General features: G+C 38.0%; 1 long non-coding RNA gene across 14 annotated transcripts in view; it reads right to left on the bottom strand.

Moving 5' to 3' along the window:
- Positions 1-19,150, bottom strand: part of LOC106508944 (uncharacterized) — a 768,001-nt gene that overhangs the window by 600,995 nt on the left and 147,856 nt on the right. For 2 of the 14 annotated variants that reach the window (XR_014807836.1, XR_014807847.1), the window contains 2 exons: positions 4,620-4,780; positions 1,672-4,519 (listed from right to left, as the gene is read on the bottom strand). The exons of 9 other annotated variants lie outside the window; for them this stretch is intronic. This is a non-coding gene — a long non-coding RNA (uncharacterized LOC106508944). Of the gene's footprint in view, positions 1-1,671; positions 4,520-4,573; positions 4,781-19,150 lie in introns of those variants that run through there. 3 more of the 14 variants (XR_014807831.1, XR_014807842.1, XR_014807835.1) reach the window with 2 other exon arrangements.

Below are 19,150 nucleotides of genomic sequence, written 5' to 3'. Positions count from 1 at the left end.
ATATATATAATATGTGTGTATATATATATAATATATATATATACTAAAAAAAAACCTTTCCTGTTTATTTAGATTTCTCCTCTCTAAAATATGACTTAAATTTCCCTTCTAAATGCATATATTTTATTTTCATATTAAATAATTTTTCCCTAAATCTACAAATCTAGGCTTAAAAATCTGATGACATACATACTGGCCATATGGTCCTTGGCAAGTTATCTAAACTCTCTGAGTTTCTGTTTTCTAATCTTAAAAACAGAAAATAAGAACATCTACTCCAAAGCTGTATTTTAAGAAATCAACAAGCTATCACATGTAAACTGATGCAGTGGTTAAGAGAAGTGGAGTCAGATGTCTGCATTTGAAATCCAATAAAGTTACTTAACCTTGCAAGGTATCATTTTTCCCATACACAGACTGGAGATAATAATAGCACTTCCAGGAGTTCCCCTCCTGGCACAGCAGAAGCAAATCTGACTAGAAACCATGAGGTTGTGAGTTCGATCCCCGGCCTGGCTCAGTGCGTTAAGGATCCGGTGTTGCCTTGAGCTGTGGTGTAGATTGCAGACATGGCTTGGATCCCACATTGCAGTGGCTGTGGTCTGGGGGGGAAGCTACAGCTCAGATTAGACCCCTAGCCTGGGAACCTCCATATGCGGAGGGTGCGGCCCTAAAAAGACAAAAAAAAGACAAATAATAGCGCTTCCTTTGTAGCTATGTTGTGGGGAATGAAATGAAATAATCCATATAAATCATTTAACATAATGATGGCTTAACTATTATAAGCTACAATTTTTTTAAGAACCTGGAATAGAGCAGACACTCAAAATGTTTGGTGCTATTCCTCTTCTCTCTATCCCCAATCCCTACTTCTTATACTCTTAACCATTGTGTATGGAAAATACATGTCTTTTTATTACCTTGTTCTTGTCAATAATGATGGGTAAGAGGTACATGTCTTTGTTTTTTTTGGGCAACATTTCTAATTAAAAATTCCTTGGATGCTATAGTCCATCTTTTGAGGGTCTTTGGGGGATTTTTCTGAAAATTTAATCCAGTTCAGAAGACACGTTTGTGCTAAATCTGGACATGAGGCAGATGGACAAGTAAATGTATTGCCTTAGGCAATTTTTTGCGTAGGTGGCACATGTAATATTTTATTTAGCATAACCTTGAACTACCTCTTTCTATGCAAAGGGTAAGTATGCTTGGATAGACCTAATTTTTAAAGAGTATGAGCTTATTATACATGCTTTAAGGATTCTCAGCAGGGATGGTGGGGGAGGGAAGGAAGTCTATGCCATTCACCATTATCGTTCATGCTCATCGGAGCTTTTACTGGGTCATGTTCTTTAACTCAGACTCACTAAAGTTGTTTTTTTGTTTCTTATTGAACTACTTTTACATAAAATTATATGACCAGCCATGTATTTCTTAAAAATATGTCTTATTATCAAGGCCAAATTTACAAAAAGGCAATTATTAAGCATTAGCACTTTTATCCACTGCCAACATGACATAAGCACTAAATCCTCTATTATTCAAAAACGTTGACATTATTCATGGCAGACGCTAGGTACTATAAAAATAAATCAATAGTATTTATTTAGTTCCACTTCAAGTCTATTATGCTTTGACTTCACAAGTTCTCTTTAAAACTAAGAAAAACGATTCTGAATTAAAACAAAAGCTTTTATTTCCCCACCATGCCAAAATACTTAAAATTTTCTTGTGCTCAATGACAGAATATTAATTTTAGAAAACCAAGGAGACCTTGCCATGGCGCAATGGGTTAAGAATACAACTGCAGCAGTTCCGGTCACTGTGGAGGTGCAAATTCGATTCCCAGCCAGACGCAGTGTGTTAAAGGATCCTGCATTGCCACAGCAGTGGCATAAGTCACAGCTGCAGCTCAGATTCAATCCCTGGCCCAGGAACTTCCATATGCTGTGGATACAGTAGGAAGGAAGGAAGACAGGCAGGCATCAAGAAATCAAAAAAGGAAGAGTAACTTAGGGTAAATTCAGATCAATTTGTTCAGAAATAGAGGTGTCTATTGTTATTTACCATAACATGATGCAAATATAGTAATCAGAGTCTATACATGAATAAACTCTTAAATAACTCTTACTTCTACATGCCTCAGTTTCCCATTCTATCCTGAAGGAACAATATTCTTCCTAACAGATTTGCAGATCTATAAATGAAGCATCCCCACCAATTATGAAATTAAAATTCCTCAATTTACAGAGCTACAAAAGATAAATTGTGTACTATGTATTGGTCACTTGGGATTCAATGAAATTCACTTTTATTGTGCACTTGGAACAAATGCTTTAAATAAAAAGAAAATATAAATTGGGACCTGCAGAAAGAAACAAACAGGTCCACTATTATATTTGGAAACTTCAACATCCCTCTTTCAGTAGGAATAATTCAGGATGAGATGCAGAATTTGACAAAAGAACCTAACTGTGTTACAAGAGCTTCGAGCAACCTCAACAGTATGCTGAGAGAAAAAGTACTGACAAAACTAACCTTGGAAATGAATGGAATCTTTAAAACCAAAGGCAAAAGGAACTGCATATAAGCTTGTACTGTAGCTAGTAAAACTGTTTCCATGATGCACAGGTTAATAATTCTGATGCTGATATACATATAGAATGGAATGAAACAGGTAAATGGATGGCAGTGGCCAGGAAGCCAGGTTTCTCACTATTGGAGTGGAAACTCACAGATAAGCAAGGAAGGAAGCAATAATACCCATGCAGTATTGTATTCAAGTTGGCGACATCAATAAGAGCTCGTATTTAACTGTTACATATAGAAATGTGTGTGTGCATGAGCATGAGTTAGCATATATACACATATATATCTAGGCTCTGTCCCCAGAGAGGGCCTAGAAGCAATGCCGTCCCAGTAGCAACAAGAACATCTAAAGCCCAGATCTTGGTTTCTAAAACTATTTTTCAGTATAAAGAACTGGGACTCCCTGCATTAATGGTAATCCTAGGACTGGAGCAGGAAATATACAACATGAGCTCTTATAGTGACAAAGTATTTAAGGAAATGCTAGGGGGAAAAAAATCAAAGCACAATGCTAGGGGTATGTCAAACAGATACAGAAAGAGCTCGCAGTGGCCAAAGCTGGGACAATTTGGGTAAATAAATAAATAAAATAGTATTGAATTATAACCCAGAGTATGAAATAAATATCATGAGTCCATACCGATAGAAATAAACAATAAATAAATGAATAAACTAGGGAGAAGAGATAAACAGCCCTTGCATAAAAAATCTAAATTAATTTATATAGATATTTTACCCTAAAGGAAGGGCAGTGTAACTTCTTGCCCCTTGTAAAGAGCAGGAGATGGAAAGGGGGGAAAAAAAGAGTAACTTGAAAGGGGAGAAACCAGAAAAATACTCTTTCAACCAGGTGATCAAGGTCTACATCCACAGTCATAAATCATGCTGACACTGTGCACTCCTGGTAGGATATGTAATGAAATGACACTTCACTTCTGTGATCTTCCTCCTGAAGACCTACAACTCCAGCCTAATCATGTGGAAAACTTCAGAACAATTCCAGCCCCAGGGCATCCTACAATATACCTGACCAGTAATCCTAAACATAGCCAAGGTCATCAAAAACAGAGAAAGTTTGAGAAACTGTCACAGCCAAGAGGAGCCTAAGACAGGACAAATGTAATCTGGTAACACAGATGGGATCCTAAGACAGAAAAAAAAAAAAATCATCTGATAAGAAAAAGGGAGAGAGGAATAAACTATTGACTTTTGTTAATAATAATGTATCAACATTGAATCATAAAATGTAGGAAATATACTAATATGTTATTAAATGGGGAAATATAGTGGTAGAGTGGGATATATGGGAACTCTGTACAATCTGCTCAGTGTTTCATAACTAAAATCTAAAACTCTTCTAAAAATGAAAGTTTACTAATAAAAAAAATCTTTAAAAATTATTTCTCATGAATAGCCGCTAGAAATTTCAGAACCCTAGAAACAAAGAAAAATTTAACAAGTTTCAAAAAGGATAAAGGGGATGACTTTCAAAGTGAGGAGACTTGGGATAGCATGAGGCTTCTTGTGAACAATGTTGATTCTAGAAAAAATGTGAGAAAATGCCTTCAAAGTTTTGAGGGAAAAATAACTTTGAGCCAATATAAATAAATAAATTTGAACCAAACTACACTACCACTCAAATACAAAATAAAAACAGTTTCAAATTTTACAGATTCAAAACTCACTATTCACATACACTTCTTCAAACAACTATTACAAGATGTTTCCTAGCAAAAATAAAAAAGAAACCAAAGAAAGAGGAAAACAGGAATTGAGACACAAAAACAGCAAACCAGAGCCATCTTTCCAAGAGAATACAGTGAAATTCTAGGACAGGTGTATAGCAGATAGAGAGGCACCCAGTTCAAAGTAGACCTGAATGTCATAAGCTCTGAGAAGACTGAGTGTCACGAAGAAGAGAATACATCCCCTGTAACAAAAAGATAGTGAGAAAGTTGAATCATCCTAGTGAGAAGACAGACAAAAATTATAAAATTAAATTTATTATAATTCAATGTTAACTTCCATACTTCGAAATTGTAAAATTATAGTTCTCATGCAAGAAGCCAAATTTCATGAAATGAGATTACATTGCCTCCTATGGCTTCAAAATCCTTCCTGGTTCTGTAGTAAATAATATCTGTGTTCTCCGCAGTTTGAGGTCCTTATTGGTAAAGTATGTGGAACAAACCTGTAGACAGAGCACAAAAGACTTAACTATAATTAAGGATAAAGTGTAGATGCTATAACACGGGTAACTGAAAGTCATGTATATATGGGGGATGGAGGTAGGGAGGTCAAAAAAGGAAAAGCAATAAGAAACGCAGATGTGCTTCTCCTTTCATCTTGGACAGTGCAAAATCAACAGGTACTGCCCCGGGGTGAATTGGTAAACACAGATGTTTAAGTATATCTTGTATTGATATAAAGGCAACCAAAAACCAGACTAAAGATAAGTATATGACAGACTGAGAGAGTAGGAGAGTTTAGGAAGGTGTTGGAAGAATAAGGAGATATAAAATAATGAGTGACAGTCCTCATTTTTCAAAGTAGAGGATTGATACTTACTAAAGTTGATAAATCAAGACATGTAGATAACTACACATTAGTAAAAATTGTTAAAAACAGATAAGGTTTATTATTTTGAAGGATTTTTTAAAATTCAAAATCATAAAAGTAAGTTTAAGCTTTGGTTATTTGAAAATGTTTATGTTTATGCCCAAATTCTGAGGGATAAATGACATCTTAGATACTGCTACTTTAGTTACACTTGGAAATTCACAGACCCATGAAGTTAATGACAATAAACAAACCAAACTCAAAAGTATGTAGTGAACCTTAAGCCTCCACTATTTCACAAAGAAAGCAAGCATGAAAATCAACCAACTAAATATTTAATTCATAGGAAAAGAAAAATCTAAGAAATAAAAATATGCAGAAAACAAACAAATTAAAAAATCCATGAGTAAAAGAAGAGAAAAAATAGATTTGATGATTTAATTTTATTTAAAACATAAAAAAGACATGCCTCCGGCAAGTTGGTTTATATTAGTTTTCTTTTGTAAAGGAAAAACATGGGTATACATAAGCAAAACAAGAAATGGAGGAGCTCCCTTGTGGCTCAGCAGGTTAAGGATCCAGCATTGTCACTGCAGTGGCTTTGGCCTGGGAACTTCCACATGCTGCAGGTGTGGCCCGAAAACAAAAGACATAAGTAATTATATTGCTTTTTAAAATTTTTATTACAGTTGATTTACAGTGTTCTGTCAATTTCTGCTGTACAGCAAAGTGACCCAGTCTTTAATTATATTGCTTTTAATTATAACAGCTAAATTCTGAGGGAACATGAAGCAATTTAAGAAGCACTCTGAAACGCAGGACCTTATAAGCCAGGCCCAGCAAATATAGAAATACCTTGTAGGTGAGACATTAATTAACTACCATATGGGGAGTTCCTGTTGTGTCTCAGCGATAAAAACCCCACTAGGATCCTTGAGGATGCGGGTTTGATCCTTGGCCTCACTCAGTGGGTTAAGGATCTGGTGTTGCAGTGAGCCGTGGTGCAGTTAAGGACAAGGCTGTGGCTGTGGTGTAGGCCAGCAACTGCAGCTCTGATTTGACCCCTAACGCAGGAACCTCCATATACCCTGGGTGTGGCCCTAAAAAAAAAAAAAAAAAAGGTGCCATATGGATAACAACTACAAGTAGAGCCCTAGGAGGCAAAGTTATACATGGGAAGAAAAACAGGAGATTTTGCTAACAGGGAAGGCAAACAATGAGAAAGTTTCCAGAAGCAATAGACAACTGTTAAACCAGCGTTACAGCGACATTAGGCAGAAGAGATTCTGAACAGATGCAAAGCCAGAGTGATCCTTCCTGTACCACAGTCTCTGAAAAAGATAGCAATTAAGGGGTGAGTAGATGTCCAAAGTTTGCCAACAAAATAGTAAGTCAATTATTGAAAGATAACAGGAAGAGAAAATAAACGGGCAGAAGGAGAAAAACTATGCAGGGATGCAATCCTGGTGTCCTCCAAGGAGGCAGCATCACAAGTATCCCATTTTGTTAGCTCTCATAGACTCCTATCATTTTAGGACTAGCGAAGACTGCAGAAATTATTTTCTGAATTCTTCTCATTTTACACATAAGGAATATGTGTCCCAGACAAGGAACAAGGAAAGTTACACATCTAAGAAGAAACTCTAGACATCAGAATAACAGTGCAGTTCTTACCCCATCAGACAGCATAATCTCCAGTTTACTCCAACACAAGATAGAAGGTAAGGCTCCATGATTTTCTGCTATTTCAAAATTTCTATATGATATTTTAAGTTTTCATGTGTTCTAAGCAATGCCTACCCTGTAGAGAGATGGGAGGAGACAAAAAAAAAAAAAAAAAAAAAAAAAAGGAAAAAAAGAAGCTTTCTCCAGACCCCACTTGGCTCAGTGTCTACAGGCTTCTGCCAAACCCCTGGCATTCAGGCAGTTACATAGAAATGTCTGGCAGGGCAGTACTGTCCCACTGGGACATCAGCACATCCATCCTGATTCTTATTCAAATGTGTAAATCTCAAAGCCCCCTGAAACAGAATGTAAATGCAGTTTTTGCCTTTCCACAGGAGATCAGAGCCACAGTTTAAGCTTCTTTGTAATATTCCTAACCTCCCAGGCTCCAGGCCTCTAAGAGCACTTCAGGACACAAACCTGCCTCAGGCACTGTTTTGCAGTCCAATTAAGATGGAAGTAGGAAGTAATTCTAAGACTCTGAATAGGTTCTTGAAGAAAATATCAGGAAAATGACTGTGCCCTCATGCCTATCCAGCACATCTGGTAGGAAAGGGACTGTCACTTTATTTGCATTCTGTGAACAATTTAAAAAGTAATTAGCAGTTTGGAACAAACAGTTGACTGAAAGCTCCCCTCCCCCCATAAAGAAGTAATCCTGACAAAATTAAAGTCTTTTTTTAAATTTCTTAATTGAGTTCCATTACTTTAAATTTTTAAATTTAATCTTTATCTTTGCACCAAATCATTTTGCAGAAATGGGGGCTGGAGGGGACCATGCCATGGAGAGGGGGTTTAAGAGACATGAAAGGGAAGAAGTTCACAAAAGGCTGAACGGGGGCAAAGGGATCTGGGGAAGGGGGCTGCAGAGGGAAGCTGAAAAGACAGGAGACAAACAGAACAGAGAAGATAACACAGAGGTGAGAACAAGAGCTTCTTCCTTTTCAGAGGAAGGTGAGCAGAAGGTCTTCAAAGAGTCCAGGCAGACCAGAGGGCGGTCCACATCATCAGTCGCACTTCCTGCAGGACTAAATAGATTGCAGGTCCACCTCCGCTAAGGAGCCCTATCTACGAAGGTGCAGGGCCCTTCCGCAAAGGGTTGAAGTTGGGGGCATCTGCAGATTCGGATTCTGTTGACCCAAAGACTTCTATTTTCCCTAGGAAACTTCTGACTTAATATTTGACATATTTCACTTCCAATTGCAAATGAAATTTATATTGAGATAATACTTCTCAAAAGTGCTTGGAACTCTATTTCTGATGTATTCATGCACTGCCGAAGAATGATAGGCCAGCAGTGGCTACATCCTATGAAACTCGATACCTGTAGATCAGCACTTGAGCGGTGGAGGCAAATTTCTTAGGAACGGCGTTTAACCCTGTAGCAATAAATAGAGTATAACCCGTTGAGATGCAATACAGGGAACGCTCATATTTTTAACGCTGGACAGACACTTCCATTAGATCTGAGATTTCTTTTCTATTAATTAATCTAGGGAAAAGGATCACAATATCTGTACACTGTAAGGCACATGCCTCTCAACTCTTTCCAGACAATACTAATCACTGTGCTCTCCCACCTGAGGCAGGACTCAGTCGCCTACCTTCCTAGCATTCAAAGGATAAGAGCTGGTAGAAGAGTCAAAGAAATTGGCTTCCCACCTAAGAGCTATTCCTTACTTCTGACACGACTTACTCAACAATTAGTAATTACTCAGTCCAAATACTTAGAATTGCAAAGAAAAAAGAACTAGAAAAGTTGCAAACTACCAAAATGTTTTGAAAATTGCTATGTATTCAGAGTGAGAAATTCTATTTTAAATTCAAGTTTTCTATAATAAATACATAATTGTACAGTGTTTTATAATCTTCAAAGACCCTTCAACTACAGATTTGTTTCTCTTCTCAGCTGAGCACTAAATGCTCTCTTCAACCTGCTGTATATGGGCCTGCTACATCATGGTTTTTCTTTGCATTTCTAACTCAGTATTTCTGGGGCTAAGAATAAAATCAAAATCACAATTATTCTATGATCTAAAGCAAAATTTTGACCCTAGAAACATAAGCGAACATCAATTTAATATGCTTGAAGATCATTTCTGCTTTCATGTACTTTTTACCGTAGAGAAAGTGAGACATGTTTTTCCTAGATCTAATACATTTGAATGCAAGTGATCATAGGTACAGGTGATGAAACCAGACTTTTGTTACCACAGATTGACATCAAAGACATCCTGTGCTCTAGTAGAAAAAAATGAACCATTCTGAGGAAACAGTTACTGAGATCCTTTCAAAATTTCAGCCACCATCCCCACGCCTTAAAGTCAGTTAATATAGAGAATACACACCAACTGGGTTCCTTATAACTTGATTTAATTACTAAAATAAATTCGTTATCCATATCCACAACTGTGATATCCTTTATTACGACAGCACAAATTATATAAGGTTCAAAAAACAATAAAAGCTCTGATTCAGCATAAACAAAAACCTAGCATAGAAAACCCTACAGAATCAATCAAATCAGTTTTCGCTAATTTTAAGTACCTTGCTCTGGATGCATATTTTTTTAAAGCTTCACATAGGATTTTTTTTTATTGTGAATTATTGCCAGCAAAAAAGCAAACAACGAAATCCAGCTTACAGAAAATTTCATTCTAAGTGCCTACCTTATTTTTCTATATCTTCCACTTCTACCTAGATCTGAGAGATTAATAACAAAGTTGGAAGTGCAGTTGCTGGCACATGTTTCCATGTTGTTATGTCTTTTTTTTCCTAACCTGTTCTGGGGAGTAGGTAGACTAGAGCCAGGAGGAGGATGTGGCCAGGCTGTTGTTCAATTATCAAACAATTCAGAAATGTTTCCTTTAAAACATTCTCTGACTGAGGAGGGGGAAATGTGGCCAGAGAAGGAAGCTGACTTTTGGCAAATTTACTTTATCTGGCGCATCAAAATGTGCACCCAACACTAACTGCTGTTCTCAGACTTCACTGCTCTCCAACATTCTGCTGGCTTGAAATGGAACTAAAGGTGGAAGAAAGGGTGTTTTTAATTCCTGAAAGTGGATACTTGCTCAGCAAACACCATAAAAATTTAATTGTACTGTTTTCCTCATCAAGCTGAGAGGGATTTATTCACCAATTTGGGGAATTAATTCCCTTGTAGGATGAATAAAACATTATTTCCCAAGATTTATTTATTTGGTGAGTTTTTTAAAACACGTTGTAGTAACACATTTTCTGTGTTGGCAAAACTGAAGAAAAATGGAGCTGATAAAAGCATGCTCGTTAGTTGGGAGGTTTGTGTCTACGAGGCTTAGACTTCTGGATTCAACTTACTACCTATGTGAGTCCTTTAATATTTCAAAAATTCTGGTTTTTCATCTCTTAGAATAGTGCTAAGCAAGTACATTAGTTGCCCTTCATCAATGGTAATAACAGAGGGAAAAGAAAGCAAATACAGCAACAAAATGGTTAAAAAAAAAAATAGATACCAGTTTCAATTTCATCTAGTTCAAAATTTTTCTAACAGTATGTACAAAAGCTGTAGGGAAGGGAATACAAAAGCTATTTACAAGCAAGCCAAGCTGCTCAGCAGAGAGATAAGAGAGCAGAGCTTAGGATGGTAAGAGTGAAATGGAGTAAAATCATTCGTTTACTAGTTTGTCTGTTTTGCATAAATTTCCATGCAGCTAATTCAAAGGTCCTTAACTTCACGTGTATATAATGCTATTCTTTCATCCTTTAGAGATTCAAAATTCAAGTCGCAACCTGAAGAGATGAGTAATGTCTAATGACATATGCTTGAAGGGGACAAGTTCCTGAGATTGGAGCTGAAGTTGAAAGTCATTGTGCTTGAATGCCCTTTATTCTGTGTGTCTGCAGACCTGTCTTGAATGTAGGATCCTCACGAACACCACTGCCTGAGGAGAATCATCTAGCCTGACTCTGTTACATGGGTTGGAAGGTGACAGGACCACAACCCTGCTTATTACCCACTAGATTTCCTGACAACTTGCTGGTGTAAATAGTCATGAGTAATAGTTTCTACCTTTGGAACTTTGATTCCTTTTTTAATTGAGAAAAGTCATCATTTGAATGAAACGCTTCGGTATAATGTACTACTTAATTTGAGCAGAACAGCCACTGGGCCCAAGGACTTCACCAAGTGAATAGGCATAGAGAGAATAGCCCACTACTCTGGGCCCCTGGATCCCACTTAGGTACAAATGACCCAAGATATGTATTATCATACCCAGACTCAGTGGTTTAACTTGATAAGAAAACAATGATGCTCAGTGCTCAGTGAGCTTCCAGAGGCTTACTGCCCAGGACCCACGGCCAACCATAAGCCCAGTCATTTCACTACAAAGAGAGCTTGTGAGGTCAAAGTGACCATCACAACCCCTCCTGTAGCTGATATCTCCCAAGACTCTTTCACCCCCACTGGACACTAAAACCATTGTCCTTTCAGCAGTGTCCTTTCCTTTCTGCACTCGCTCTTTGGCTCTGGCTTCAAGCTATAAGATGATGGGAAATGGATTCTTTTTGTCTCTAGGTATTCCTCTTAATCTGCTATAATATGGTTTATGTGGTGGGAGAAGAGAAGAGACAGAAAGTGAATACTATATTAAGAGGCAGCTGTTAGGAACACATCTTTGGAGTCAAACACTGAGGGTTAGAATGACCCTGAAGTCTGCTAGTTTCACCTTGGACAAATTACTTAGCCTCTCTAGATTTCATTTTCTTCATCTGTAAAATGAACCTAAATAAGTAAGAAAGAAATAAAAACTGTTGAGGTTAATCACTTGTTGGGTTCATATTTGATGTAACATATATCTATTAAATATATTAGCTCATATGCAGTATTATCATCATAGAAACATGGGGTGTTGAGCATGTAGACAATAGATTCTCAACTGTAAAATTTAAAGGAAGTTTGAAATATCTACCCAAGGAGAATTCTAAGTAGAAAATCTTAGCTATAGGAAAAGAAAAACAAACATGCATTTATTAAACACATTTTACTCTCCAGACATTACGCTAGCCCCTCACATGTTATTTCATTTCATTATCAAATTAAGCCTGCATAGGTTGCAACTCCATGGGAAAGAAAACAAACTTGAGTCTTTATTATTTTGTCTTTTTCACAAGACTTCCCAGTTTGAGGCAAAGATGAGTTTCCAACACAGATGGATCCACCCTCCAAATTTGTGTGTTCTCATCAAACCAAGATGCCTTCACTATATATTCAGTGGACACAGTCCACCACTAATAGTATAAGTTCAAATGAACCAATATGTGTGATGGCATGAAAACAAATCAGTTTAAGTTATTATGAAGCATTTATAACAACTAGAGTAGTTTCAGCAAATATACCATAATTAACAACCCTAACTAGCAAGGAGTTCATTTTAATTATTATTAGACCCATCAGCAACTTATTTAATCATTCTGACCTATACTACTTAAAAATAGTCTTTGCAGAATAATGTAAAAGGAACATTAAAGAAGCCAACTGTCATAAAACTCTTTTTTTCACAAGGAGGAAACTTCATAGGTGCTAATAGATTTGGTGATATGCCTTAAGGCACATGAAAACCAGGCTCTCCAGCCGCTGCTCTGAGGTTAATATTTCACTATTATATAGCAACTTTTCCCTTCTGAGGATGTCTAAGAGCTTTATAACTTCACAAACAACCTAACATCTCTTCAGTCAATATTCTTCCTTTCCTAAATAAATATAAATTCTGCTTAATTTCACTAGGGAAAAAGCACAAGACCACTCCATTTCTTCATCAGCACATGCCATGCTCTCCACTGGACTCTAGCTGCACTTTTTTTTAATCAGTCTTATAGCTCTTATCACATTGTAGCATAATTATTAATTTATACACCTGTCTTACCAAATAGCCAGTAGGCAACTTGATGGCAAAGGCCATGTCTTATTCACTGTGGTACAGTTTCTGTTCAACCACTATTTAATAAGCAGTTAGTCTGTGCCAGGGTCAGGCTATAAAGACAAATGAGACAGAGTGCTGGCCCAGGGGAATGTGTGGACAAATGGAGATGAGCACATCAATTGATCCTCTCAATGTAATGGGGGAGAATGGCTATGGATACACAAACACAGCAGGGGCATGAGCTGATGAGAGCATGAGAAGGACCTGAACCCAGCCCAGGTGATTCAGGGACTCTCAGAAGGAGGTGAGTCTGTAGTTCTGATCTGAGGATGTTATCTCAAGTTGCTAGTAAAGAAAAGCCTTGGTAAGGAATTTGTATCTTGTTCTACATGTGATTAGAAGTCTTGAGAGGGTTGTGAGTAGGGAGTGAGATTGTTTAACTTTATAAGGATCATTTGATTTTATAAGAATCCCTTTGTGAAACTGAGAGAAGGCTGGAAGGGACCAGTTAAATCAGGTAGAGATGTAGGCAAGAAATTAGGGTGGTAACACCAGAGGGAATGAAAATGATGAAGTCAGGATGTATTATTATAAAGCCTATAGAAGATTTGGATGGGATGCTTGAAATAAAGTGAAGGATCAGTCCAAGATTTTACTCTGAATAACCAGATGAATTGTGCCCTGAGGAAGCCAAGGAATTGAGAGAGTGGACCATGTTGGGAGGAGCACAGATACTGAAATAGATAAGAAAGCTGACTGGAGTCGTAAGAGGAGAAACCGTGAATGACTCCGACTAGAAGGATGGCTAGAGGGATTATGTGTTGTCCTGCTCAGAAACCTTCTATGTCTTCCTGTGTCATTGCTACAGGAGGGTAGGGAACATGTCCTGTCTTCTTTGCATCCAAATTTGGCATGTACCAAACAACCTGGGAGCTCAGTAAGTATTTGTAAACAGCAAATGACTTAGAAGAATGACCTATGCAATAGAAGATATGGCTCTTCAAGATCTCTCACTTGTCCCCCACCACCCCACCACCTTGTCCAACATACTACTCCACATTTCTGGATCCGCCCTGCATTCTTCCACATTCACGCTTGCCTTGTTCATGAGTATCTCGCAGATGATTTTCCCCAATTCAAATCACCCATATGTATATATGCCTCTTGAAAACCTCCACATGTTTCAAAATTCAGCTCTTGCCCCACATCCTCTAAGAGCAGTTAAATACACTTCATCTTCTGCTCTGTGATCTATTAACATCTAAAATAGCGCTTCTCAAAGCCTTTTTTGGCTTGGAGCTTACATTTACCTGCTCCTTGGGATTATCAAATCCAGAGCAGTAAAAACTTTTTTCTTATTTTTATTTTCACCTTCATTTTTTTTTGGAAAAGTATAATTTTTATTGGAATATTTAATGATTTGTAAACTATCTTGTCCTATGTGGTATTGAGAAAAGAATTAAAAATCCATCTTAAAGCTGATACTACAAATACTAAAAATGGGAAAAGAATTAAAAATCCATCTTAAAGCTGATAATACAAATACTAAAAATGGGATTCAATGACACAATTATTCCTCCATGCAGAAAAATAATTTTATCTAATAGTTATGTATACCCATTGAATGAAAATGATTCATGCTATTTATTATTCCTATTGAAATAAGTTGATTTGTACATTTTATTTTACCTATATTTATTTTTTATAATATTAAACGGTGCTTTGTTTTTTTCTTTTTTTTTTTCCCACTGTACAGTAAGGGGATCAAGTTATCCTTACATGTATACATTACAATTACATTTTTTTTCCCCATCCTTTGTTCTGTTGCAACATGAATATCTAGACAAAGTTCTCAATGCTACTTGGCAGGATCTCCTTGTAAATCTATTTTAAGTTGTATCTGATAACCCCAAGCTCCTGATCCCTCCCACTCCCTTCCTCTCCCATCAGGCAACCACAAGTCTTTTCTCCAAGTCCATGATTTTCTTTTCTGAGGAGATGTTCATTTGTGCTGAATATTAGATTCCAGTTATAAGTGATAGCATATGGTATTTGTCTTTGTCTTTCTGGCTCATTTCACTCAGTATGAGAGTCTCTAGTTCCATCTATGTTGCTGCAAATGGCATTATGTCATTCTTTTTTATGGCTGAGTAGTATTCCATTGTGTATATATACCACTTCTTCCTAATCCAATCATCTGTTGATGGACATTTGGGTTGTTTCCATGTCCTGGCTATTGTGAATAGTGCTGCAATGAACACGAAGGTGTATGTGTCTCTTTTAAGTAGAGTTTTGTCCAGACAGATGACCAAGAGTGGGATTGTGGGGTCATATGGAAGTTCTATGTATAGATTTCTAAGGTATCTCCAAACTGTTCTCCATAGTGGCTGTACCAGTTTACATTCCCACCAACAGTACAGGAGGGTTCCCTTTTCTCCACATCCCCTCCAGCACTTGTTATTTGTGGACTTAATAATGATGGCCATTCTGACTGGTGTGAGGTGGTATCTCATGGTAGTTTTGATTTGCATTTCTCTTATAATCAGCGATGTTGAGCATTTTTTCATGTGTTTGCTGGCCATCTGTATATCTTCCTTGGAGAACTGTCTATTCAGGTCTTTTGCCCATTTTTCCATTGATTGATTGGTTTTTTTGCTGTTGGGTTGTATAAGTTGCTTATATATTCTAGAGATTAAGCCCTTGTCGCTTGCATCATTTGAAACTATTTTCTCCCATTCTGTAAGTTGTCTTTTTGTTTTCTTTTGGGTTTCCTTTGCTGTGCAAAAGCTTTTCAGTTTGATGAGGTCCCATGGGTTTATTTTTGCTCTAATTTCTATTGCTTTGGGAGACTGACCTGAGAAAATATTCATGATGTTGATGTCAGAGAGTGTTTTGCCTATGTTTTCTTCTAGGAGTTTGATGGTGTCCTGTTGTATATTTAAGTCTTTCAGCCATTTGGAGTTTATTTTTGTGCATGGTGTGAGGGTGTGTTCTAGTTTCATTGCTTTGCATGCAGCTGTCCAGGTTTCCCAGCAATGCTTGCTGAATAGACTTTCTTTTTCCCATTTTATGTTCTTGCCTCCCTTGTCAAAGATTAATTGACCATAGGTGTCAGGGTTTATTTTTGCCTTCTTAATTAGGCATTTTTTCCAAAATTCTTTGTAGTTGCATCAAACATTATAATTGGATTCAATTAAAATAAAATTAAAATAGGAAGAAAGGATTTCTTCTAACTAAATACAATTAGAATCATATCTGTACTTTCAAATTATTTTTCTTAGGGAGCAAAGCAAATCTGAAACCACAAATTGTTTATTAATGAACATTCTTCATTTGCTAACATTTGGATAATAAGGTCCCCGAAGCTACATGCCCATCTCTCCTGCAGACACAACCCACCAGCCTCACCCTCCATCCACCTCTTATTGAACCAAACCTGGGTGTTCTCACCTGCAGGCGGTAAAGCCAATCTACCTGGTTGTGGTGAAGGAAAGCCCAGTATTTATTGTACAGCAGAGACAAAGAGTTTGGGACAGCTAATGCTCAAAAAACAGCAACTCCCAGAGATTTCCAGAAAGCATTTTTAAAGGCCAGGTAAGGGAGAGGAGTGGCAGGGTATGTGGTCAGCTGCTACAGAGTTCTCTGACTGGTTGACAGGGAGATAATAGGGTAGTGTCACAGGAGTTAACATGATCAATCCTTAGGCTCCAGTAGGTTTAGGGACTAAGTGTTCATGGTCATCAAGTAGTTAACTTCTTCCATTTGGTGGTGGTTTTAGCATGTGTAGAAGAACTCAGGAAATGTGCATCAGATACTGTTATCTCAGTACTTCAGCATATGAAGACTCTTATGCTGGTTTACTGTTTAAATTGTTACCAGTTCTCCTGGCCCAACTGTTACTTTTGTCATTGCATGTTCACATCCTTTAGATCATTAATTCTTGAGTCAGGCTTTTGTGGCTCCGGGGAGGCCTGGGAGACTAATGCTTTTCTACAAGCAAGAAGCCAACAAAGGACATGAGGGGAGGGGACTGTCCTGGAAAGGACCCTTAGGGTCCCCAAGTGCCCATGAGTCCCACTCAGGCTCAAGTACTTGCTGTTGGTTGAGTGCATATCAGCTCCCACAATTCTCTGCATTGGCTCTTCCCTTGGACTTTTCCCCTTGGAGAGCCCCAATTCAACTTTTTGGTTTATTTCACATGACACACTCACTCTGAGCTCTTTGCCAATGGAGGCTGCTCTGTTTCTCCAACAGTTCCACATGACTCAGCGTACCTGTCCTAATCTGGCACTTATCTAGGTTGACCTCCTTTCTAACTGCCAGGACAGGCTTTGTATCCAATTATTTTGGTACCACCAGGACTTTGTACTGGCTGCAGAAAAGTAGATGCGCAACCAAAAACTGCTGAGATGAATGAACCTCCAGAAGCTCAAAGCTATAAAAGGCAATTCCATCTTGGTTTATTATAGCTTCTTCTTTCAAAGATAAACTTTGATTAATTGTATCTTTAGCCACAGGCATGTGGATTCCTTCCACTAGCTGTAGGTAGCCCACATTGCTGTGAACTACATTTTTCCCTCAGTAATTATGGATGCTGCTTTTTTTTTTTCTTTCTTAATCCCTCCAGGCCTTTCAATTACTAATTGTGTTATCCTACTGTGTAATCGGCCTGGACGATAAACTGTCAGCAGTTACTTTTTTTTAATGTAAACGATGTCTTTATCCACAAGTCTGGGCTGCCCTTTTTTGAGGGGGTAGTGCAGGATGGGGAATGAAGGGTGTTTCTTAGTGAAGCAAGCATATTTTAGAGTTTCATAGATATTCATTTCTAATCTTTGATACAAATATGCATGCATTCTGGGAGTAATTACCAGCATAGTTTGACATAATGATGCTTAAAACACAGGGAGCACTTCCCAATTTTGAATGTAATAGACACTGCTAATCTGATTCTGCCCCGACCCTACAATGACACACTTAAAGCCAACTCACTTCTCTGAGTCTCAGTTTATTCCATTAAGAAAGTGGTTCTCAGAGTTCCTGTTGTGGCTCAAAGGGTTAAGAACCTAACTAGTATCCATGGGGATATTGGTTTGATCCCTGGCCTTGCTCAGTGGGTTAAGGAACTGGTGTTGCCATGACCCGTGGTATAGACTGAAGACATGGCTTGGATCTGGCATTGCTGTGGCTGTGGTGTAGGCTGGCAGATGTAGCTCCAATTCAACCCCTAGCCTGGGACCTCCATATGCTGTGGGTATAGCCCTAAAAGGCAAATGGTTCTCCCCAGCTCAAATATCAACCCAGGATTGTGGAAGAACAGAGCGTGGAATCAGGACTTGGACCCTTCACTGGCAGAGTCTCCTGCCTTACCTCAAAATACATCCATAAAAGTAATTTAGAAGAGTAGTTATCAGTGCTTGTAAGACAGGAAAATCCTGTTCTGCAGTTTCTGGTCAGAAAGAGATCACAGGCAGAAGACATACCTTTCTCAGTTAAGGAAAGACTTCCCTATATTAGCTCATTGATAAGGCTGAAGATGGGATTTGTTATCCACAGGAAAGAGAAACTTTCTCTTACAGAAAACATTCAAACCCAGTGCCAGCTAGTTAGTTGCCTGATAAGAATGAGCACAGAGAAAATGCTAGCAAATCAGAAGAAATACTAGAATACAATTAGCCCTAGATTCCATTAAGCCTTTTAAGTACACCTCTTCCTGGCACTCAGCACTCAAAACATTTTTTAAATGAATGAAAGCATTAGTGAATGCAGGCATAAACTGTTCCTGTGTGTGCAAAAGCCTGTTCTAAGCAGTCCCACAGCCCTGGGTATTACTAGCCTGAAGGGAAATTAACATTTATGGTGCTATTTAAACTCTCATACACATTCCTGAAAGTAATATATTATTTTCTCTAGTTTATAGAAGAGGAAACCAAGATTAAGAATTGTGTTCAGGGAGTTCCCATTGTGGCTCAGCAGGTTAAGGATCCAACTAGTATCCATGAGGATGCAGGTTCCATCCCTGGCCTTGCTCACTGTGTTAAGGATCCAGCATGGGAGTGAGCTACAGTGTAGGTCACAGACATGGCTCAGATCTAGCATTGCTGTTGTGTGGTATAGACTGACAGCTCTGATTCGACCTGTAGCCTGGGAACTTCCATATGCTGCAGGTACAGCCATTAAAAAGCAAATAAAAAAAGAAGAAAGGAAAAAGAAATGTGTTCAGAATCACAAACTGCCTAATAAGTCGCCAAACTGGGATTAAATCCATTTCTATCTTCAAAGCCCGTGCATCTATACTCCACCATGATACTTCTGTGATTTCCCATAAGCATGATTTCACAGTGACTTTGGAACATCCTTTCCTCTCTGACTCA

Source organism: Sus scrofa, chromosome 1 (assembly GCF_054392235.1).
Source record: "Sus scrofa isolate SSC_HxYL_T2T_F1_AM1 chromosome 1, Sscrofa_HxYL_maternal_Yorkshire_Landrace_v2.0, whole genome shotgun sequence".
NCBI lineage: Eukaryota > Metazoa > Chordata > Mammalia > Artiodactyla > Suidae > Sus > Sus scrofa.
The sequence above is the reverse complement of the archived record's forward strand: the minus strand, read 5'-3'. Positions and strand labels throughout refer to the sequence as shown.